This window comes from Paramormyrops kingsleyae, chromosome 12 (assembly GCF_048594095.1).
Source record: "Paramormyrops kingsleyae isolate MSU_618 chromosome 12, PKINGS_0.4, whole genome shotgun sequence".
In the NCBI taxonomy this organism is placed as follows: Eukaryota; Metazoa; Chordata; class Actinopteri; order Osteoglossiformes; family Mormyridae; genus Paramormyrops; species Paramormyrops kingsleyae.
Window position 1 is genome coordinate 3,704,999 of NC_132808.1, and position 24,591 is coordinate 3,729,589.

The window sequence follows — 24,591 nt, forward strand, 5'->3', positions numbered from 1 at the left end:
CTTTTATCTTCTGTTTGCTGCCACATGTTAATCCTACAGCTGTGCAGTGGCCTGTGGTCCACCATTCAGAACTGTCCAAATACCTTATTTCCCACATTTTTGTAGAATAACTATGTTTTTTCTCTTGTGAAAGAGGCATTTATAGATTTTACAGAAAGTAGAGCTGAGTTATGAGAAAAACAATCAGCTTGTCACAGCAGTAGGGCCCTTGGGGCGGGGCGTGGGGGACTAGAAAATGTTTCGGAAGAAGGGTGTTCCTAGATGTAAAATGGAGAACCTGCATGGAAATAAAAGTGAGGCATATATTCTGAAGTTTCCCTGGCAAGTGATGCTGATGGAGACTCATAGAGGAAGTGCACTGCTAAGGGAAATATTATTCACATACATTTTTCTCATGCTTCAGGTACAATAGCAAAGTTCAGAGCACCTGCACTGGAACGGGGCCAATGAAAGACAGGACTCCAGCAGAGAAACAAAACTGCCTCCTTGAGCAAAAAGCGTTCATAAAATATCAGATAAAAAAGGATTGTTATCCAGGATTAAATTCTTTATATATTCTGCTCAGCCAAAAAAAAAGTCACAATTTGAATTTTTCGCTGGACCGCCTTTAGCTTTGATTATGACGCACATTTATCATGGCATTGTTTCCACAGGCTTATGCAACACCTCACCCTTTATTTTCATCCAGAATTGCATTCATTTCTCACCAAGATCCTGTATTGACAAGTGAGTTGAACCACTCCATAAAGCCTCCTTCAGCACATCCCAAAGACCTTCAATGAGGTTAAGGTCAAGGTTAAGGTTCTGTGGTGACCAAGTCATGCGTGAAAATGATTCTTCATGCTCCCTGAACCACTCTTTGACAATTCAAACCCAATGAATCTTGACAATCTTTGTCCTGGAATATGCCCATGCCAACAGGGAAGAAAAAAAATCCATTGATGATGGGTGAAGCTGTAACTTGGCCTTTTAGTAGATTCAGGTGCTCAGCTGACTTTACTTTATTGGTGCATAACGTTGCTGAGCTGTAATAATGATCCAGTCATTGGCTCTTAAGTATTTTCTGATATAAATTCAAATGGCGACTTTTGGCCGGGCAGTCAAAGTCCAGGCCTTGTTGAATGGTACAACAGCAGCGTGCATCCAGTTAGCTGAGCACAGCAACGTTTTGATGTCAAATATTCTCCTGACCAGCAGTTCCTACCCTGAAGTATAAAACCTATTTTTCTGTGACCGTGAGCACAATTTCAATCAATTTATCTCTCTTAAAAGACTAACCAAATTATCACTCATTATGTCAAGGAGGCTCAGTTAGTGAAGTCATTCTTCTGTGCTATCTGGCTATTTGCAGAATTGTTGAAGAGCTGAATTTTTGTTTTAGTGTCTTAAAAACTGCATGTGTAACCTGAAATTCTACACAGTACGGGTGTGTTTTCACCTTTTTGCACTTGTTAATCATGTGCAAGTTGCCAACATGAGCAGTGAACATGAAACTATTCTAAAAGTATGCCCTGGGATTAGTATATGCAGGATTTAAAGGGGGTAGTACTTTAATTTTTAAAAAGAGTGATGAAAATAGGGAGACCCCTGACACATAACCACCCTCCAGGGCTATAATAACTAAATATATGCAGAGAAATTAGCAGTGCACCTCCTGGCTCACGGCTGCAGCATCTGTAATTGCACAGGCAACATACAGTATGTGGGTGGGAAACATGGGCATTTTGGCATTTTTTTTCTTCAGCATTTCATTAGGATCGTCTAAAATCATTTGTTCTGCAAATTACTATAAAAATCCAGTCAAAAACTTTATGTAAAGATAAAAGTTTCTATGCAACAGTAAAGGTATACTTACATAACAATATTAAAGACCAAAGTTGAATCCAAATATAATCATAATTCAGAGTATGAAAAACGTACCTATTAAATACCCACTAATAACATATGTGAAAGATAGTTAAAAACTGTATATTTTGTGTTTAAAATATGATATTAAGAGAATTAAAATAAAAGCAAAATACAGAAAAGAGGCTGATAAATATCAAGATTATTGGGGAATTATGAATGTGGGCCCAAGACTTTTATCCTTTTCCAAAATCACAGCATGCTCTGTTCCCACAAATACTGTTGGAGCTTTGTGTAGGCAATTCCCAGTCTCCAGACACTGGTGCCAGGATGACACAGTGGATTCCGCTGTCTGAGAGCTGAACTGTGGCTTCCATATAGCAAGTGGATCCCCAGATACATTCAGAGCCCCCTAGTGCACGCAGCACATTTACTAAAATAAGAATCTCTGCTAGCTGCCCAGAGGTGCAGCCTGTGCTCCACAGGGACTACATGCAGCTTGTAGCCTGAAAGGTTGACCCCACCAGACAGAGTGTGCAGATTAACATTTATATGCAATCTCAGATAGTGTAGTCCCTATATAACTTTTACAATCAGTCTCAGAGAGTGTGCAGCCTATGGTTTACATGGGCTCAAGCAGTTTGGCAAAACAGATTTTATTATCACAAGACCAAGCAAGACACACATGTAAAATACTGCAAACTGAGCCATCCTGTCCATGCTGCCACATTTTCTGTCTGATGCTGTTCCCATTGGACAGGACATCACAGAAAGAAGTCACCACCAGGACTGGGTCGTTGAGGTGCAATAGGAGGTTCCAGAACAAGTCATGGAAAAAAGACACAAGTGAGGTTGACAAAAAAAAAGCAGGAAACTGAAATAAAAGACAAAGAACTGTGCACAGATACACATATTTATGTGTTTTAGCAGCTTGAAGGAGATTTTTGGCATCTTTTTTCAGGTACTCCTTAAAAAGTATGAAAATGAGACCTTAGATGGTATTTTTAAAGTATAAAGTACAAATCCCAGTTAACTTAAATATTTCCATTATCATTTAACTTTTAAAATGTAATTATATAATAATAGTAATAATAATAATAATAAAAGTATTAAAAATCTTACAGGAATGAGAGATGAGCAGTGTTACAGTTTTTGATTTTAATAAGGAAATATATAAATATCAAACACAAAGCTACTTAGCTAGCTGTAACTGACACAGGCTAATTCTGAAGGCAGAGAAATGGTTTGTGGAGGGCAAAGGAGGCTGTCTTTCCTCTGCTTTCCCAAGTGGCTCTATATCTAGTTAGTGCCGCTGCGTTCTGAGCTTTTGTGGAGTGTATTTCCTCTGTGTATGGACTATTCTCGCCTAGTTTGAAAAACGGGGCAACCATTTCTGTGGAGCAGCGGGTTTTCTTCAAGATCAACAGGAAGTTAACTGATGATTCTCCCTGTCACTTACACATACTGTACATCTATGGTCTGAGTAACTGTTGTGTAGAAGAAGCCAATTTTTTGAAAAATATAAACAAATGATTTCTCTGTGAAAATCAGCGTCTGCGTTTACGGTCTGCTGTTGGATTACTTCTTATTCTTTTTTACACCTAGGATAAAATTCAGAGCAGACAGCCTTAGAAATTGGTGTGAGCATGTTTCTCACATACTGATTACATACTGTACAGTAGGTTTATTATAATATTAGAGATTTGGAACTTCTTTTATTCTGCTTTTTTTCAGCTGCCTACTTTAATCAAGGTTAACACCATAATACTGAAAAAAACAAAACTAAATAAAAACCTTGCATTTCATACATAAAACCATTTCATCAAAATGAAAATTAAAACAAAGTAAAAAAAAAATTAAACAAACTATTTAAACTGAAACAAAACTGACATTGAAAACAATGAAATGCTAAATTTGTCAGGGTCAGCCCCTGTGGTCCTACTGTGTCCCTTCCCCGTTTGGCCAGCAGGCATTGCTAGTCATCCCGTCCATCATGTTGGTCTTTGTGTTTCCCCTGTTCTCTGTTAGCCTCATAGCTCAACACATGAAGCATCCAGTTGTCTGTGAACCCTTCTGTCTTGCGTTTGAATCCCACCTCCTCTGTTTTTGTATTTTGATCCCTAGTGTTTCATTTGAGTTTCTCTAGTTCTTGTGTCTGATTTTGTAGTTGGTTTTTGTTTTGTTCCTTGTGCCCCTGCTTGTGTCTTTACCTGTTTATAATTAGTGTTGGCTTCTATTTCCCTGTTTCCTTGGTTAGTTCTTAGTTTCCCTGTTTTGTTCCTTTGAGTTTATTAGTTTCACCTGTGCCCTGTTTTCCTGGTCTCTGTTAATTAGTCTCACCTGTCCTGTGTTAGTCTTATTACCCAGTTTTGGTATCTGTTAGAGGTGTAACGATACGCGTATTCATATTGAACCGTTCGGTATGAGGCTTTCGGTTCGGTACGCATTACAAACCGAACGATTCAGAAAAATACTTTTATCCCTCTGGAGTCGACGGCATCGTCAGCGATGCCGAGTATCTTTCTTGTCTATTTCAGTTCATAACTCGCTGAAATCTTATTATAGAAACATGAAAAAAACGCTGACTAAATCCGTAATCGGTCTTCTTTTCAAAACGTCCATTGTCGGAAGTATTAAAGTTTTTAAAATTAGGTTAAATCGGCAAGAAAGTAAATCATGTCATCTTACTTTGTTTTACCTCCATCGGGGGCGTGTAGTGCCACTGTCACCTGAAGATCGCTATTCACATACATCGCTATTCAACAAACAACAAAATAAGTTCTACTTCAGTTGTGTGGAAATGGTCCCCAATGGGGACCTACATGTATTGTAATTTGCAAAGTTTGAAAAGATACCATTTGTATAACAGATAGCTACGGAGCCCCTAAGGGGACAAAGGAGGAGAAAAAAAAATGGCAGAAGAAAAAAAAAAAGTCAAAACCCAAAATCTTTGAATTATAACCAAAAACTTATGCATTATAACCCAAAACCTTTGCGATATAACAACAACAACAAATTTATTTTTGTATAGCGCATTATCACAACATTACATTGTCCCAAAGCGCTTTACAGCATCCCCACCCAAAGCCCCCAGTGAGTAAGCCATAGGCAACAGTGGCAAGGAAAAACTCCCTAGAAGGACGAAACCTTGGGAGGGACCAGACTCAAAGGGGGAGCCCATCCTCCAGGGGCTGGCAGGGAGAGTCAAATACAGTTAAATCTGAAACACAAACGGGGAGCAGGGGGGAGATGATAAGCCAGTGCCACCGCTCCCTCCAATCGCCAGGCAGCCAGAAGGCAGGGAGCGTTTCATACAAGGAAGATGACACAGGCAGAACGGCGAGCTGGATGCACGGACGTCATTGGTAGTGGCGACGTCACATGTTGCAGGGTGTGCTGGACATATTGATAGATTGAGGTCTCCAGGCAGCTCCCCCCAGGAGAAGTAGGGGAAATAAATGCAATTAGTCAAAGTAGGGGAGACTATAGGCAGTGCTATAAGGTAGTTGAGTGCAATATGAAGTGCAATGTTCCGGCAGATATGGCTATGGCAGCATAAGTAGGAGGGAGAGGCAGGTGGGAATGCAGGCATGGGGAGTCCCTGAAATGTCAGCACTCCAATCGCACAAGCAATTGTGAAGCTAGAGTGACAGCACTGTCAATTCAGTTTATCCAAAGCCAATGGCACCGACACCCACCCAGCTCTACACCTCACACTATAGGTTTAACTGGGAGTGAGAAGCTAGCCGCACCTTGAGATCGAAGCAAGCGTGGGGGATTGTATGTGGTCAGCAGATCACTAAGGTATTCTGGTGCAAGGCCATTCAGTGCTTTATAGGTTAACAGTAGTATTTTATAGTCAATCCGAGACTTAACTGGTAACCAATGAAGGGAGGATAAGACTGGTGTGATGTGATCAAATTTTTTAGTGTTTGTGAGAACTCTGGCTGCTGCATTTTGTACCAGCTGAAGTTTATGTAAGGATCCAGACGGGCAACCAGAAAGGAGGGCATTACAGTAGTCTAGTCTGGTAGTTACGAAGGCATGTATTAACAGATATATATCACTGTGTATCATCTGCATAACACTGAAACCCAACACCATGATTTCTAATAATGTTACCAAGCGGTAGCATGTATAGGGTAAACAGTAGTGGGCCCAGTACTGATCCCTGTGGGACACCGTATGTGACTTTGGTGGCCTTGGATGATTCGTTGTTCACATGTGCATACTGATAGCGATCAGTTAAATATGAGCGGAACCAAGAGAGTGCTGTCCCTGTAATGCCAACCACACCTTCTAACCGGTCCAAGAGGATATTATGGTCCACAGTATCAAATGCTGCAGTTAAATCTAGTAATACCAACAGCGATATCAAGCCACGGTCAGAAGCCATAAGTAAATCATTCATTACTTTGACTAGAGCAGTTTCTGTGCTATGGTTTGGTCTAAAGCCAGACTGATATAATTCATTAGTATTATTTTTTTGTAGGAAAGAAGACAACTGACGAACTACAACCTTTTCCATGATCTTTGAAATGAAAAGAAGATTTGAGATCGGTCTATGGTTTCCTAAAACACTAGGTTCAAGATTTGGTTTCTTTAGAACGGGTCTAATAACAGCCATTTTAAAAGGTTTTGGAACATATCCAAGCTTAAGAGATGAGTTTAACACATTTAACAGGGTATTGCTAATCTGTGGTGCGATTTCCTTGAAAAATTTTGTAGGAATTGGGTCTATGAGGCTTGTAGAGGATTTACAGGAGGAAATTAAGCTCAGGAGTTCTGGGTGTTTTATAGGAATGAAAGATTCAAAAGTCTCATTATTGATAGGCATAAGACTAGCAGGAGTCTGGCAGTCATAGGTAGCTAAGGACATGCACTGGATGGTCTGTCTAATCTTAGTTATTTTACCATTAAATAATGTAATAAAGTCATTACTCTTAAGAGATTGTGGGACTTGCGAGTTTAATGGAGAATTCTGTGTTAACCTAGCCACGGATTCAAATAGGAATTTTGGATTATTTTTGTTCCCGTCTATTAATCTGGAGAGATACACAGACCTAGCAGTCACTAGTGCTTGTCTGTATTTAGACAGGCTCTCTTTCCATGCAGATTTGAAAACTTCTAGTTTAGTTGAGCGCCATTTGCGCTCTAGCTTGCATGATGCCTGTTTGAGTTCACGTGTATGATCAGAGTACCAGGGGGCAGGTTTCTTATCGCTATGCTTTATCTTCTTAAGTGGAGCTACAAGATCTAGTGTGCTACGAAGGGATTTATCCATGTTTGCAGTCGCCTGTTCAAGTTCATTTATACACGATGCTTCAGATGTAAGGCTGAAGGACTGTGGAAGTTGTTTCATAAATGTTGTAGCTAGTGAGGCAATGGAACGTCTGATTCTGTACTTTGGAGCTGTGGTCAATGGGAGGCTATACTGGATTTCAAACGTTAACAAGTAATGATCTGAGAGCAGAGGACTCTGAGGCATAATAGATACATGTTCCACCAAGATGCCATGACTAATAATCAAATCAAGGGTATGGTTACAGGCATGAGTAGGCCCGACTACATTCTGACATACACCTAGAGAGTCAAGAATAGCTGTAAACACTATTTTTAAAGGATCACTATCTTTCTTCATATGAATGTTAAAATCACCCACAATAACAGCTTTGTCAGTACTGACCAGCAGGTTTGTTAAAAAATCAGCAAACTCCTTAAGAAAATTACTGTACGGCCCAGGTGGTCTATAAACAATAACAATGGTGATTTGGGGTGAAGAGCAAGAAAGAGATGAGCCAGCAAGACTAAGAACAAGAGTTTCAAATGTGCTGAAACTCAGACCACATTTCTCAGTCACTCCTAGGCTGGATTGAAAAATTGCAGCAACACCACCACCTTTGCGATTTGGTTGAGGGTTATGCTGTTAACTGTATTCAGCTGGAGTAGATTCATTTAGTGCCATGAATTCATTTGGTTTAAGCCAGGTCTCCGTGAGGCATATGGCACCAAGACTAAAATCAGTGATTATTTCATTTATTAATAGTGCCTTAGGAGCCAGTGATCTTACATTCAGAAGTCCAAGTTTAAGTTTAAGCCCTGCATCACAGCTGTTTTCTAGTAACGGATTCATTGTAATTTTTATTAAGTTATTATGGCACACACTACGGTGGAATCGACTTCCATGATTAAAAACGCGGGGAACAGACACAGTCTCAATAAAATGAACCCTAGGTGACGACTCTAGGCGACTAGCAGGCGGTCGGTTATGCCGGTTTGCCTGCCACCTGGGCTTGGCTCTAGTTAGTCAGCGATTTGTCTGGAGACTATGAGCTATGCTGTTAGACAAGAGGTCAGCACCAACCCGCGAGGGGTGAATACCGTCCCTCTTCAAAAGCCCAGGCCTACCCCAAAACATCCGCCAGTTGTCTATATAACCCACACCATTTATCGGGCACCATTCCGACAGCCAGCGATGTAGCGACGATAATCTGCTGTACATTTCATCGCCACGTCTAGCAGGGATGGGGCCAGAGCACGTTACTGACACACACATCTTCTTCGCAAGGTTGCACACCTCTATAAAATTTGACTTCGTGATCTCCGATTGCCTCAATCGGACATCATTAGTGCCGACGTGGATAATAATCTTAGAGTATTTACGTTTACTTTTAGCCAGCACTTTTAAGTTTGCCGAGATGTCGGTCGCTCTGGCACCAGGGAGACAATTAACTATGGTCGCTGGAGTCGCTACTCTCACGTTTCTTAGAATAGAGTCGCCTATTACTAGAGCACTTTCAACAGGCGTCTCAGCGGGAGTTTCACTGAGTGGGGAGAACCTGTTGGAAACGCGAATGGGCGAATGGTGCCGGTGTGAATTAGGGTTGGATTTACAACTATGCCACCGGGTCGTCACCCACTCGCCTTGCTGCGAAGGCTCTGCTGCCGGAGCGGGGGGAGACTGAATACCTATGGCGGACATATCCGGAGCCTGAATCAATAAAATTCTCTGTTTCCTGAATGTCCCGTAACGTCCGGATACGTCCCTCTAAAACTACAATCTTCTCCGTCAGCCTAGCGACTAACTGACACTAATCACAGGTAAACGTACCGCTAATAACCAGAGAAGAATAACTAAACATATTGCACTCAGAACACAGAACAGGAGACATGGTGTTGTACTTACGTGAAACGGGAAGTTCTAAAGCTGGAAGCACCTTTTTGATTGAATGGAGATCGTGGGTCGGTGCTTGCGAAGGTGATTAATCCGTAGGGGTTTGGAGAATTATTATTTGCGTTATAACCCAAAATGTTTGTGTTATAACCCAAAACCTTTGCGTTATAACCCAAAACTTTTGCGACATAAGGCAAAACTGTTGTGACTTTGAAGTGGAAATATGAGTAATCAGTCAGTGTAAGGAACATAATTGATAGGAAAACATGGAGCGTTTAATCGAATTTTACTTTGATCTTGGTCTACAATATATGGACATTCAGTTTGTTCTTGGATCTAGGCATGATGTTCACATAAGTCTGAGGCAGATTAAGAGGATTTTATGTGAAAGGGGATTATTCCAACGGAAAAACTACTCCGACTTGGGTGATGTAATTAACTTTATTTGCGAGCAGCTTTTGCACTCTGGGCAGCTTCATGGTTATCGATAGATGTATGCAAAATGCAGAATAAATGGACTTCATGTGAGAAAAGAGGATGTTCATTTGATTTATATTAATTATATTAATTTATTATAAACATGAAACAACAACAAAAAACGAACAATTCTTTAGGCTTAAATCAACCTCAACAGATTAGTATTAATTAGCAATGTTACTGAAACCTACTTTACCAAGGCTTGCTTTACAAATTACTAATTATGAATTAAACAATCAAATCTTACCACACTGAACTCTAAAGTATTTTTTAACTGTTAAATTAGATTAATTAGCGAAGCGGGGATCAACCACATCATGCAAACTGCGGCTTTGGAAATTGCACTTGAATGACCTAGTCACCTGATTTTATTGTTGCATTACTACGGAAAAGTTTTGGGTTATATCGCAAAAGTTTTGAGTTATAACGCAAAGGTTTTGGGTTATAACGCAAAGGTTTTGGGTTATAATGCAATACATGACCTTTTTTTTTTCTGCTCCTTTGTCACCTTAGGGGCTCAGTAGATAGCAGCACAACCAGTGTAATTTCTTTATTATTTTTTGTTTGTATTAGTTTTATGTGCACTGTCTGAGCAAAGTGATGAATATTTATTTTTACTCAAAACTTTAGTACGAAAAAAATTAAAAGCACTTTTACTATAATAATTCAGTTTTTTTTAAATGTGTAGTATTTTACATTTACATTTTTACATTTTAGAAGAAGTGTTTTTTGTACGGATAGAATTGCTGGTTAAGCGGTCAAACGGTTATTGACATTACTACATACTGCAGTGAGCTTTCAGGTCATTATCATGATATCGATATGATGAAGAGATGGCTCTTTAACAAGTTCTGCATGTTTACACTAGCTGAATACATATATTTGGACAGTAAAAATACATTGACAATGATAGACAGTAACAGTAATTATTATTATATAATAAAATACATTTTAAAATAAAGATTTCTTATTAATTATTTTAATATTAATAATAAAGAATTAATACATTTAATTATAATAATATTGTCGTGCCGAGCAGGGATGGAACGCAGACTAAGGCGCAGACGTCAGGGCATCGGGGAATACGGGGCTTAATTACAGGTAAGGCAGGCAAAACGCAGACGGACAATACAATGACCGGACTGGGGAAACAAACTGAAACGCGGACTAAATACGCATGACAAATGACAACAACCAGAAACAGCTGATCAAACGGGGATTCCACAAGGGGTTAACGAGGGGGCGTGGCACATGGAAGGAGTGGACTATCGGGGCAGGACACATTGTTTTTTTTTTTACTTTACACATTGTTTGGATACATTTATTTTCTTACTTTACAAATTACTGTTTTGATAAATGTGCTTAGATGTGTTTAGTACAGTATATGCTCTTCTTGTTTTATCCTGCTCATTTTGTGCTAACATATTTAGGTGTAATTTTTTGGGACCGGGAACCAATTAATTGGTTTTACATTATTTCTTATGGGGAAAATTCAATCAGAACTCGAACTTTTTGGGATTCGATCCGGAGTTCTGAACGGATTAAGTTCGAGATCTAAGGTACCACTGTATTTAGCCCAGACTACCTTAAATCTGACAAGTTATCCAGCTAAAGGCTCATTTATGCTCCATTTACACATGAAAATAAAAAAGTTCATTTCAAACAAAAGCATCACTGCTCACATATGACATGAGTCCTTTACATTAGCATGAGGTGGTGTTGCAGTATACGTAAAAGAAAACTTGCAGGCAAGGGAGCTCACTGATAAAAATACAGAACAGAACAGTACAGAAGCTGTATGGATAAAACTTGATGCTAAAGACTCAAATGGCCTAATTGTCGGGGTTTGTTATAGAGCACCTAATGTAGCTGCAGAGGAAAGCAGAATGTTATATGATGACATCAGGATTATGAGTAATAAAAATGATGTGGTGGTTATGGGTGATTTTAATTTACCTGGGATACAGTGGGACACAGTCTCTGGCTCTTCTGTAAATTTTATTATTTATTTATTTATTTACCTTTATTTTACCAGGAAGTCCCATTGAGATATAAAATCTCTTTTACAAGAGAGACCTGGGGGGTATTCCAGAAAGCAGGTTATGTGACATACCCGAGTAAGTTTAAGGGTAAGTTAGTGGATAACCTCAACTTTCGGTTCCAAAAACGGAGGTTAACTTTCTGGGTATGTACGTAACCATAGCAGCTTACTCCCTGAAGATAACCTGCTACTGAGCAGGTTATGTTCCAGGGTAAGTTTGTTGCAGAAGGTTACTGAGCATGGCGTGCCCTTTTGATGACGATCCTGTGAACGTGGAGGCATAAATTATACAAGGTTTTTTTCGCCGGGAGACAGTTATAAGACCGCGTATTGATGTCTTGTCATTTCCTAATGATTATTTGAAAAAGCGTTATCAGTTTTCAAAAGAATCGTTCATTTACTTAACATCTCTTGAAACCGCATATTGCAAATGTCACAAACCCAAACCGCGGGTCTGCGCTTAGCACAGAAAACATCCTGTGCGTAGCACTTCGGTTTTTGGCGTCAGGGCATTTTTTGTACAATATGGGCGACGCAGAGCATATAGGAAAGGCAACTGTGCGTAGAGCCGTTCGCACAGTATGTCTGGTACTTAACGCTTCTTACACACGTTTGTACAGTTCCCTGTCCATAAAGCTCTGCGTGTTATTAAAGAGGAATTCCACAGAGTGGTAGGTTTGTCCTTTGTAGTAAAATCTATGATGCATATTTAATATATAGTCATACTATTTATATCTATAGCCTACATGTATTCATCCTGCACACACACACACTTGATACTTCCCTATATGACTTTCTATTTCAGGGTTTCCAAATGTAATTTGGAATACATGTAATACATGTATAGTGACAATAAAAGGCATTCATTCATTCATTCATTCATAATTGGGTGCATTGATGGCACCTACATTCCTATTAAAGCTCCTTCAATAAATGAGGGAGACTATGTTAATAGATAGATAGATAGATAGATAGATAGATAGATAGATAGATCTCTTTATTGTCACTATACAAGTACAGCGAGATAGCGGAGGAAATCTATTCATAGTATCAATGTGCTGGTAACTTGATTTTGTATCCTTAATTTTTGGCCTTGTTAAAATCATCAAACTCATTTTGATTACACCTTATTAAATAAGAAACCATATATTCCTAGTCGATACACATTGTTATTTTAACCTAAAGAAATGAATGGCAGGAAAAGTAAATGCTTTCATAGTGATTTAACAGTAAAAAGGATGCGGAAGGGTTATGTGTTTAATTATTTTGCATTATAATAAAAGGGGAGGCGATGTCAAATTTGCAATTTAATACACACGCATTTACTCTGTCCGTTATTTTTTGCTAAGCCAACTCTTTCTTTAGCCGATGCAGCCGTATTGCTTTTTTTCATTATTATTGGCTTGAATTCCTCATATGCGTGCATTAAAACTTCCAACTCCGCCTCTGTGAAGTATGCCGCTCTCTTTTTTTCACTTTGATTTTCCATTCTGACTCGTGAAATCGGCGATCTATTGAAAACGTCTTTATGTATGCACGGTGCACGCGCATTAACTCTGGGTAAGCAATAGGAGGTTGATTGAACTTACTCTTCTCAGGTGTTTTGGAACCGACATACTCATGGTATGCGGGTTTGGGGTATATCAACCCAGAGGTTAAGATTTACCAAATGGTAAGTTAACCAAGCTTTCTGGAATACCCCCCTGGCCAAGGTAGCAGCCATACAAAACATAAACATATACATGACAATAAAACATTAAACCGTAAAACAGAAGAACAATTGTTTTGCACAGTGGCTTCTCAAGCAAAACATTGACATTCCTCAGTCATTGAACTATTTATGATGATCTTAAAATCCTTTAAAGATATTAGTGTTTGCAATTTAAGAACTTTTTGAAGGTTGTTCCATGACCATGGTGCGTAATAAGAAAATGCTGTTTTGCCAAGGTCTGTCAGGACCTGGGGGACATACAAAGGCAACCACTTGGAGGCACGCAAGTGGTAGCTATTGGAGCTGATGCAGAGTAGGGTACTGAGATATTCTGGGAGTTTACCCAGCAAAGCTTTGTAAACAAACATGTACCAATGCCGTTTTCTACGGATGGTTAATGACGTCCAGCCAACTAAGTCGTATAAAATGCAATGATGAGTGAGGGATTTTGCATTTAAAATAAAACGTAGAGAGGCATGATACATTGAATCTAGGCTCCTTAAAGTGGAGGAGGCCGCATGCATGTACAGCATATCCCCATAGTCTATCACAGGTAAAAAGGTAGCTTCCACTAGTTTTTCCATGAACTTGAGATGGTGGAATTAGTACAGGATTGTTCTTTTTACTCAGTTTGTTAATACCCCTAGCAGGGGAGAAGCCCTTCTCGATCTTGTTTTCTCTAATAAGCAGGATAGGCTTGGAAAATTAGAGGTTTTAGAACCATTGGACGATAGTGATCATAACATGGTTAAATTCAAGGTTAATTTTAGCGTCCGAAGAGCAAAGTCGAAATTAAAAGTATACAATGTTTGGAAGGCTAAATTTAATGGTATGAGACGGAAATTTAGAAACTATAAACTGGACGGATTTAAATAGCAAAACAGTTGAAGAGGCATGGGAATTTTTTAAAAACACATTGTTGCAAGTACAAGAGGACTTTATACCTGTTTCCAGCAAAACTAAATCTAGGAAATGACAATCAATGTGGTTTACTAAGGAAATTAAGAATAAAGTCAAGAGGAAAAGGGCTCTGTTCCACAATTGGAAAATAACTAATGATTTCAAAATTAAGCAGGAGTATCTAAGTCTACAGGTACAGTTAAAAAATTTAATTAGACTGTCCAAGAGGGATGTAGAAAGAAAAATTGCTAAGGATGACAATAAAAGTTTCTTCCAATATTTTAACTCCAAAAGAGCTCTAAAAGCTGAAATCACTAATTTGCAGGATAGTAAGGGCCTTATAATTGAAAACGCAATTGATATAGTAAATGAGTTTAATGATTATTTTTCACGGGTGTTCACAGTAGAGAACACAAGTAACTTACCATCAATTAGTATGAATACAGCGTCATCTATGACCAATAGGCTGATGTGATACTAAGTCTAGCTAAACTCAAAATAAATAAATGGCAGGGCCCTGACGCAATCTTACCTATAGTTTTAAAAGAGATGAGGGATATTATTAGCCAACCTTTACCTTTAATATTCCAGAAATCGTTATCTGCGGGTGTGGTACCTTCAGATTGGAAGCATGCTACTATAACACCCGTATTCAAAAAAGGGGATAGAAGTAATCCAGCAAACTATAGGCCAATCACTTTAGCTATAATCCAAGTGAAAATGGTAGATTACCTGGATGCAAATAACATTCTGAGGGATAGCCAACATGGATTTAGGAGAGGTAGATCCTGTTTAACGAAACTACTTGACTTCTTTGAGGAAGCTACAAGTGAAATTGATCACAAAAAGGCCTACGATGTGATCTACTTAGATTTCCAGAAGGCCTTCGATGTTGCCCCCCACAAATGGCTCTTGCTAAACTCAAAGCTGCAGGGATTTTAGGATCGAAAACTGGTTAACTGACAGGAGGCAGCGAGTAGTTATTAGAAGCACAATGTCGCAGTGGGCCTGCGTTTATAGTGGGGTACCGCAGGGTTCAATTTTAGGACCACTATTGTTCCTAATTTACATTAAGAACATAAGAACTATACAAACGAGAGGAGGCCAATTCAGCCCATCGAGCTCGCTTGGGGAGAACTTAACTAATAGTTCAGAGTTGTTAAAATCCTATCTAGCTCTGATTTAAAGGAACCCAAAGATTCAGCTTGCACTACGTTATCAGGAAGACTATTCCATACTCTGACTACACGCTGTGTAAAGAAGTGCTTCCTTAAATCCAGTTTGAAATGTTCTCCCGCTAATTTCCACCTATGGCCACGAGTTCCTGTATTTGAACTAATGCTGAAGTAACTATTTGGTTGAACAGCATCCAAACCTGTTAGAATCTTATAGACCTGGATCATGTCCCCCCTCAGTCTCCTTTGCTTGAGGCTGAACAGATTTAGCTCAACTAACCTTTCCTCGTATGACATTACTCTAAGACCAGGAATCATTCTTGTGGCCCTACGCTACACCTTTTCTAAGGCCGCAATGTCCTTTTTAAGATATGGTGACCAAACCTGCACACAATATTCTAGGTGAGGTCTCACCAAGGAATTGTATAATCTTAGCATTACCTCCCTTGACTTAAACTCCACACACCTGGAGATATACCCCAACATCCTATTGGCCTTTTTTTTTATTGCTTCCCCACACTGGCGAGAATGAGACATGGAAGCATCAACATACACACCAAAGTCTTTCTCATAATCAGCTACCTTTATTTCAGTAGGTCCCAAAAAATACCTGTACTTTATATTTCTGCTCCCTACATGGAGTACCTTACATTTGTCTATGTTAAATTTCATCTGCCAGGTATCGGCCCAGTCACTAATTAAATCAAGATCCCACTGTAGCTGCTGAGCCGCTAGTTCAGTATCTGCTACACCACCCACCTTGGTGTCATCTGCAAATTTCACCAGTTTACTGTATATATTGGTGTCTATATCATTTATGTAAATTAGGAACAATAGTGGTCCTAAAATTGAACCCTGCGGTACCCCACTATGAACGCAGGCCCACTGTGACATTGTGCCTCATAACTACTCACTGCTTCCTATCTGTTAACCAGTTATCAATCCAGGTCGCTACAGTTCCTAAAATACCTGTCGCTTTGAGTTTAAGTAAGAGCCTCTTGTGGGGGACAACATCAAAAGCCTTTTGGAAATCTAAGAAGATGACATCATAGGCCTTCTTATCATCAACTTCCTGAGTAGCTTCCTCAAAAAACTCCAACAGATTTGTTAAACAGGGGTCTACCTCTCCTAAATCCACGCTGGCTATCCCTCAAAATGTTATTTGAGTCCAGGTAATCTACCATTTTCTCTTTGATTATAGCCTCCATAACTTTACCAGTTATACAAGTTAGACTGATTGGCCTATAATTACATTAATGATATTGACACCAATACATACAGAAAACTGGTTAAATTTGTAGACGACACCAAGGTGGGTGGTGTAGCAGATACTGATCTAGCAGCAGAGAGGCTACAACGGGATCTGGATTTAATTAGCGACTGGGCTGATACTTGGCAGATGAAATTTAACACAGATAAATGTAAGGTAATCCATGCAGGGAGCAGAAATATAAAGTACAGATATTTTATGGGTTCCACTGAAATAAAGGTAGCTGATTACGAGAAGGATCTCGTTGTGTATGTTGATGCTTCCATGTCCCACTCTCGCCAGTGTGGGGAAGCAATAAAAAAGGCCAATAGAATGTTGGGTTATATCTCTAGGTGTGTGGAGTTTAAGTCAAGGGAGGTGATGTTACACTTATATAATTCCTTGGTAAGACTCCACCTAGAATATTGTGTGCAGGTTTGGTCACCATACAGTACCTTAAGAAGGACATTGCTGCCTTAGAAAAGGTGCAATGGAGGGCTATGAGAATGATTCCTGGTCTTAGAGGAATGTCTTATGAGGAGAGGTTAGCGGAACTGAATCTGTTCAGCCTTGAGCAAAGGAGACTAAGGGGGGATATTATTCAGGTCTATAAGATTCTAACGTGTCTGGATGCTGTTTCAATATTTCAATATTAGTTTAAATACTAGAACTCGTGGCCATAAGTGGAAATTAGGGGGAGAACATTTTAAAACAAATTTGAGGAAGCACTTCTTTACACAGTGTGTAGTTAGAGTATGGAATAGTCTTCCTGCTAGTGTAGCGGAAGCTAAAACCATGGGTTCCTTTAAATCAGAGCTAGATAAGATTTTAACAACTCTGAGCTATTAGTTAAGTTCTCCCCAAACGAGCTTGATGGACCGAATGGTCTCCTCTCATTTGTAAATTTCTTATGTTCTTATGTAATGTTAAGCAACACGGAGTTGCTTACAAGGTAATATACTCAGCCAAAATATCAGATTCTGAAGAGACAAAAGTTTCTGACAAAAACAATCATGAAGGAGGTCGTAATAAAAGCAGAGGCAGTACTGTAAGTGGGGGTGGTCTATAAGCCTATCAAATACATCCTAATATTGCCAATGAGAGAAAATTGACATCATTTCCAATACTTTCAGATCAATGCCAGGGCATTCAATAACTTCCTTTACAAGCATGGAAACTTGCACAGTCTCTCCTTAAAAAGTTCTGCCATTTAAAAAAAATCTTTGTTATGTCTTGCTTGAGCTACTGACTACAATGCCCCCACATTTTCCAGTGATACTGCTCCATTTGTCTGTATCTGTAAGGTTTCAAAAAACATGCACGAATATCACACAATGAACGCAGAGGACTGGCAGGTCCGCCCGTGTCTGTAAACGTATTCAACATTAAGCATAAATAAGCAAGAAATCCTGCTTGGTAATGCAGGCCCCTGGAGCCTAGGGATACTGAGTATTTCACTGCTAAGCCAACTCGCACAAAGTAACCTCACAATCTTACAAGAAGAAAACAGTACAAAGATTAACATTGCATCTCCTAGGTCTTTGATACTACCCCGGTAAAATGGTAGACAAATTGTGAACAGACTTGGAAAGCAAACAATGAACGTATGCAAAAGTTCAAGACTAACATTAGACTCAGGGGTGGAAGAAAGTATTAGCTATCTTACGCTCTGTAAAACTATGTAGGCAAGTAATAACAGCTACTTTCAAATCTAATGAAAGAATCTGGTGCAAAGTGTGCTAAATATGTTACCCCAAAATGACCAATTTTGCAGCATCACACAAAGAAACAGGATATAAACTGAAATACACGAGAAAGATACGCGGTCGACGATGCCCTCGTCCCCAGAGCGTTAACCCTTTGGGGTCTAGGGGTAGGAAACACACTTTCACTGACTGGGGCATGATCACACATTTCTTCAAATATCATAAACTTAATTCATGGCAAATAATTTATTTCTTATATATTTGTTTTGCCATTACACTCATCTTTATTTTAATATACACTCACCTAAAGGATTATTAGGAACACCATTCTAACACGGTGTTTGACCCCCTTTCGCCTTCAGAACTGCCTTAATTCTACATGGCATTGATTCAACAAGGTGCTGAAAGCATTCTTTAGAAATGTTGGCCCATATTGATGATAGCATCTTGCAGTTGATGGAGATTTGTGGGATGCACATCCAGGGCACGAAGCTCCCGTTCCACCACATCCCAAAGATGCTCTATTGGGGTGAGATCTGGTGACTGTGGGGGCCATTTTAGTACAGTGAACTCATTGTCATGTTCAAGAAACCAATTTGAAATGATTCGAGCTTTGTGACATGGTGCATTATCCTGCTGGAAGTAGCCATCAGAGGATGGGTACATGGTGGTCATAACGGGATGGACATGGTCAGAAACAATGCTCAGGTAGGCCGTGGCATTTAAACGATGCCCAATTGGCACTAAGGGGCCTAAAGTGTGCCAAGAAAACATCCCCCACACCATTACACCACTACCACCAGCCTGCACAGTGGTAACAAGGCATGATGGATCCATGTTCTCATTCTGTTTACGCCAAATTCTGACTCTACCATTTGAATGTCTCAACAGAAATCGAGACTCATCAGACCAGGCAACATTTTTCCAGTCTTCAACTGTCCAATTTTGGTGAGCTCGTGCAAATTGTAGCCTCTTTTTCCTATTTGTAGTGGAGATGAGTGGTACCCGGTGGGGTCTTCTGCTGTTGTAGCCCATCCGCCTCAAGGTTATGCGTGTTGTGATTTCACAAATGCTTTGCTGCATACCTCGGTTGTAACGAGTGGTTATTTCAGTCAAAGTTGCTCTTCTATCAGCTTGAATCAGTCGGCCCATTCTCCTCTGACCTCTAGCATCAACAAGGCATTTTCGCCCACAGGACTGCCGCATACTGGATGTTTTTCCCTTTGCACACCATTCTTTGTAAACCCTAGAAATGGTTGTGCGTGAAAATCCCAGTAACTGAGCAGATTGTGAAATACTCAGACTGGCCCGTCTGGCACCAACAACCATGCCACGCTCAAAATTGCTTAAATCACCTTTCTTTCCCATTCTGACATTCAGTTTGGAGTTCAGGAGATTGTCTTGACCAGGACCACACCCCTAAATGCATTGAAGCAACTGCCATGTGATTGGTTGATTAGATAATTGCATTAATGAGAAATTGAACAGGTGTTCCTAATAATCCTTTAGGTGAGTGTATATTGTAAATATGTCAGATTTTTGTTAAGTTTGAAATTTGACATCAAAGTATAGACATTGCAAAATGCAGTTTGGAACACTTGCAGAAACATTATAAAAGTACATAGTAAGCAATGCTGGCACTTTGTTTTGATCCCAGATATCTGATCACCAAAGTCTTGGCTACATGAAGATGACTAAATGGTGTAGATGCAACATTCATTTGGATAAATAAATAAGAAAAACCTAACTCATGTCACTATTTCTGGCTCCTTTCATTGAATATGTAGCAACTTTCATGTGTATAAATGAGCCATTGTCACCTGGCCACGTCCCCAACCCCCTTTTATGGTGCTGAAGGGGATGTATCTGGATCGCGTTTCACCGTTGCGCTGTTAATCAAATTACCATGCGAATGCGATTTGAATACGCGCTAATGCGGCTATTTATAATGTGAATAGCAATCTTCAGGTGAGAGCGGCACTACACGCCCCCGATGCAGGTAAAACAAAGTAAGATGACATGGTTTAATTTTCTGCTGATTTAACCTAATTAAAAAAACTTTAATACTTCCGACAATGGACGTTTTGAAAAGAAGACAGATTACGGATTTAGCCAGCGTTTTTTTCATGATTCTACATTAAGATTTCAGCGAGATATAAACTGAAATAGACGCGAAAAGTACGCAATGTCGCCGACGACATACTCGACCCCAGAGAGTTAATAATAGTCACTGCATCATATTTATCGCTTTCTATATTTATATAGTAACAGTTTTTCATTTTTCATTCCATCTACCAATAAACTGTGAAAGGGATTTTATTGTTGCTACTTTTCTTGCGTTTCAAACTGCCTTTCCAAAGTGATGGGTGTGGGGTGCAGTGACATTCCAGACTGATGGGCCATTGACAGTATGCAAACTACTACAGGTGTGAGGACACCTATCTCATCAATATTCATTGTGAAGACCACTGACTTTGAGAAAAAGAGTGTCACTCTAAAGTACTAACACTTTAGTAATCAAACTACATAAAATTTCTGAATGTCACTTTCACCTATGTGTAGCCAACCCCTGTGTCTATAAGCTTCAGAGCTAAAAAGTCTTACCTAGAAATGTCTATAATGTGATTTTTTACAATTTCTCAGCATGTCTGAAAATAGGTTTTTGAAAACTATATGTTTAAAGTTGATTTTAACAAAAAATAGAATAATAACATTCTAAGAGGTCTCAGATTATTGGTGCTGAGTTTGTGCTAAATAAAAGCAAATGTATCACTTTGGGATAAATGTTTTTTAGATAGGTGAAATATTTAAAAATGTCAAGGCATGTCAGACTACCTCGAAAGTGGAAAAGAGGCCTCAGGCCCCAGGGGGTTAAAGGGGCAGCGCCTGCATACCCGGCGCCACTCCTGACGCCCATTTCGGACCTACCTGCTGCGGACTTGCCAGCAGCACCGGCTGCTACTGCCACCGCACTGCCCGCGGCAACGCCTGTCCAGCCTGACCCGCCTGTCCTGCCCGCGGTCCCTGCAGCTGACGCCGCTCTGCTCACAGCACCACCTGCTGCGGCGCCACCTGCTGGCCACGTGATGGTGGCGCCCGTCGAGGCGCTCCCTGCTGGCCATGTGATGGCGGCGCCCGCCGAGGCGCCCCCTGCTGGCCGCACGCCCGGGGTGCCTGCCGAGGCGCCCCCTGCTGGCCGCACGACCGCGGCCCTGCCTGAGGCCGCCGCCGACACTCTGTTCACGCCAAATTCTGACTCTACCATTTGAATGTCTCAACAGAAATCGAGACTCATCAGACCAGGCAAAATTTTTCCAGTCTTCAACTGTCCAATTTTGGTGAGCTCGTGCAAATTGTAGCCTCTTTTTCCTATTTGTAGTGGAGATGAGTGGTACCCGGTGGGGTCTTCTGCTGTTGTAGCCCATCCGCCTCAAGGTTGTGCGTGTTGTGGCTTCACAAATGCTTTGCTGCATACCTCGGTTGTAACGAGTGGTTATTTCAGTCAAAGTTGCTCTTCTATCAGCTTGAATCAGCCGGCCCATTCTCCTCTGACCTCTAGCATCAACAAGGCATTTTCGCCCACAGGACTGCTGCATACTGGATGTTTTTCCCTTTGCACACCATTCTTTGTAAACCCTAGAAATGGTTGTGCGTGAAAATCCCAGTAACTGAGCAGATTGTGAAATACTCAGACCGGCCCGTCTGGCACCAACAACCATGCCACGCTCAAAATTGCTTAAATTACCTTTCTTTCCCATTCTGACATTCAGTTTGGAGTTCAGGAGATTGTCTTGACCAGGACCACACCCCTAAATGCATTGAAGCAACTGCCATGTGATTGGTTGATTAGATAATTGCATTAATGAGAAATTGAACAGGTGTTCCTAATAATCCTTTAGGTGAGTGTATATGTATAATACAAATTTATGTTGAGCTTATAGTCTCTATGATATGGGAATGCAGGGATTTCACTTGGGACGAGACTCCTTAGAGAAGGATGTGAGCCTTTCTGGATGCGGTGAACATCTCTACGAATGGAAATATGACTGCATGAAATCACTGACTGCATGCATTTTAGTGAACAGCTTATTACATATACCTGCTTATTGATGCAAACAGACTGCTCGACCTAACAGCCAATCATGAGGCTACAACTGAATATATGCACAACACAAATGGGGCCAAGAGGTTCACTTACTGCTTAGCTATGGTGTGTTACCTAAGCAGTTTTAAATGTGGCGTGATTGATGGTGCCATATGGGTATTTGCAGCATCTCAGAAACAGCCAGCTTCCTTGGATTTTCACAGCTATTGTATACTGAATTTGCAGAAAACTGTGTGATAAACAAACAAACAAAAAACCTCCGTCAATGGCATTTCTGTAGAAACAAACATGGGTCCATCCCAGTACTAGCTAGGAGCACCAAATATTATCCACTGAGTGCATATCCATACAGCAGGCTATTGTATCAAACTGAGATAATGAAAAGTGGGGTCATATGTGAAGTGGTTTCATGGAGTTCTGGTGGAACAATACCACTGGGCTTTTAGTCACAGTGCAGTGGACACAGAAAGAAATAATGGGAAAGAAATATATATTCAATGAATAAGAGACACAGATTCAAGGCATTTAGCTTAAAGTATGTGGAAAAACAGCATATGTAAGCAAAAGTCTTTGGACCTTCTCTGTTTGGAGGGGAACTTTTTATTCATTATGGAAAACTGTGAATACATTGAATGGTATGAACTTATAAAATGACTACCAAAGGAAGTAATGCTTTAGAGCAGAATTCCTCATATTCTGACATTAACCCTGATTTCAGCTAATACGGTAATGTCTAGTAGCATGGTATTTCATATGGATGATATGACTGTCTTGCAAGGTACCGCCAAGGGGTTTTTGCCAGGGGTCCAGGGGTGCTAACAGCCTGTTAGTTTGCTAATCGGATCCACGATAATGGCAAGGGATGTTTTAATCAATAAGAACCCCAATACAGTGCAATTGTTGAGATACGGCTCAGCGCTCAGAGTGGATTAGAGGACAAAAGTAATCGTGGAAAACAATGGCGAGTCATTGACACACCCCCCCCCCCACTGTCCACCTTGAAAAGATGTGGACTCCATTTGCTTTGTATTCCTACCCTAGCATAGTGACTAGGAAAATATTAGGATACGTGACCTGGAGAACACACACACACACACATAAATTTATGCGTTTATTATATCCAGCATAAACACTGTTCTTCTCTATATCTGCAGGTCAGTGCTTATCCCTTTCAGGTCCTCCAGGTGCTGCTGCAGAGAAAACTAATAGGATTTTTCCGACTTTGAAACCACCAAGCAGCCGTGATGTTATTGCAGTCATCTCTGAAATGGAATTTGCCCCTCATGGGAGGATTCCACTGTTTGCTCTTTTAATGGACATTTGACAAAAACTGTAGGTGTATAAAATGTATATGCAGTAACCTTTCATTTATGTACTTTGCATGTGTAGTGTAATCACAACAACATTTGGATGCTATTTTCATTTCTTTATAGTATGCTATTATATATAATACATGATAAAAATAAAGTAATATACATTACACTTTAGCAAACTTTTTGAACTTTATAATCATATAAGGATTTAAAACAAATTAAATTATATTCTGAATAACTGAAATGTTTAGCATGGATCACCCTGAAATAATTTCTTTTTATTTTATTTTTGTTTTTCAGTGCATCGAACATTGATTTTCCTAGCCTTCACAGAGCTGCTTCCATAGCAACTAGCAGAATGGATTTCTGCATTTCTCTGTGAACATGGGGTTTTTTGCACATCCATTCTCTGCTAAATACAGCTTCATACTATGCACACTCGCTGTGGCAGTAATGAACTGATTGAATATATCTGAATTTAATTCATGCCAGATAAGGTTATTATACTTCTGGGAATGAGAGAAATGTACATGTTTAAAGTAAATGACCTGGGTTTTTCTATTATTTATAAATGTAATGTTCATTACTGCTTAACAGCTAAATAACTTGTAAATCATGTAATAAAGATAATAAAATATCCATCACCCATCTTATTCTGGTCAGGTTCATTAGGGAATAGTGTGTGTGTGTCCTGTGATGGGTTGGCGCCCCATTCTGGGTTGTTCCCTGCCTTGCGCCCAGAGGCTCTGGACCCCCTGTAACCCTGAATAATACAAGTAAATAGGACCCTGAATACAGGGTTACAGAAAATGGACATATGTTTTGCTAAATCTTTGCTAACTCACTGCTGTTGAATTTCTCAGTGGAGGATAACGAGAAGCAGAAAGGTGTAATG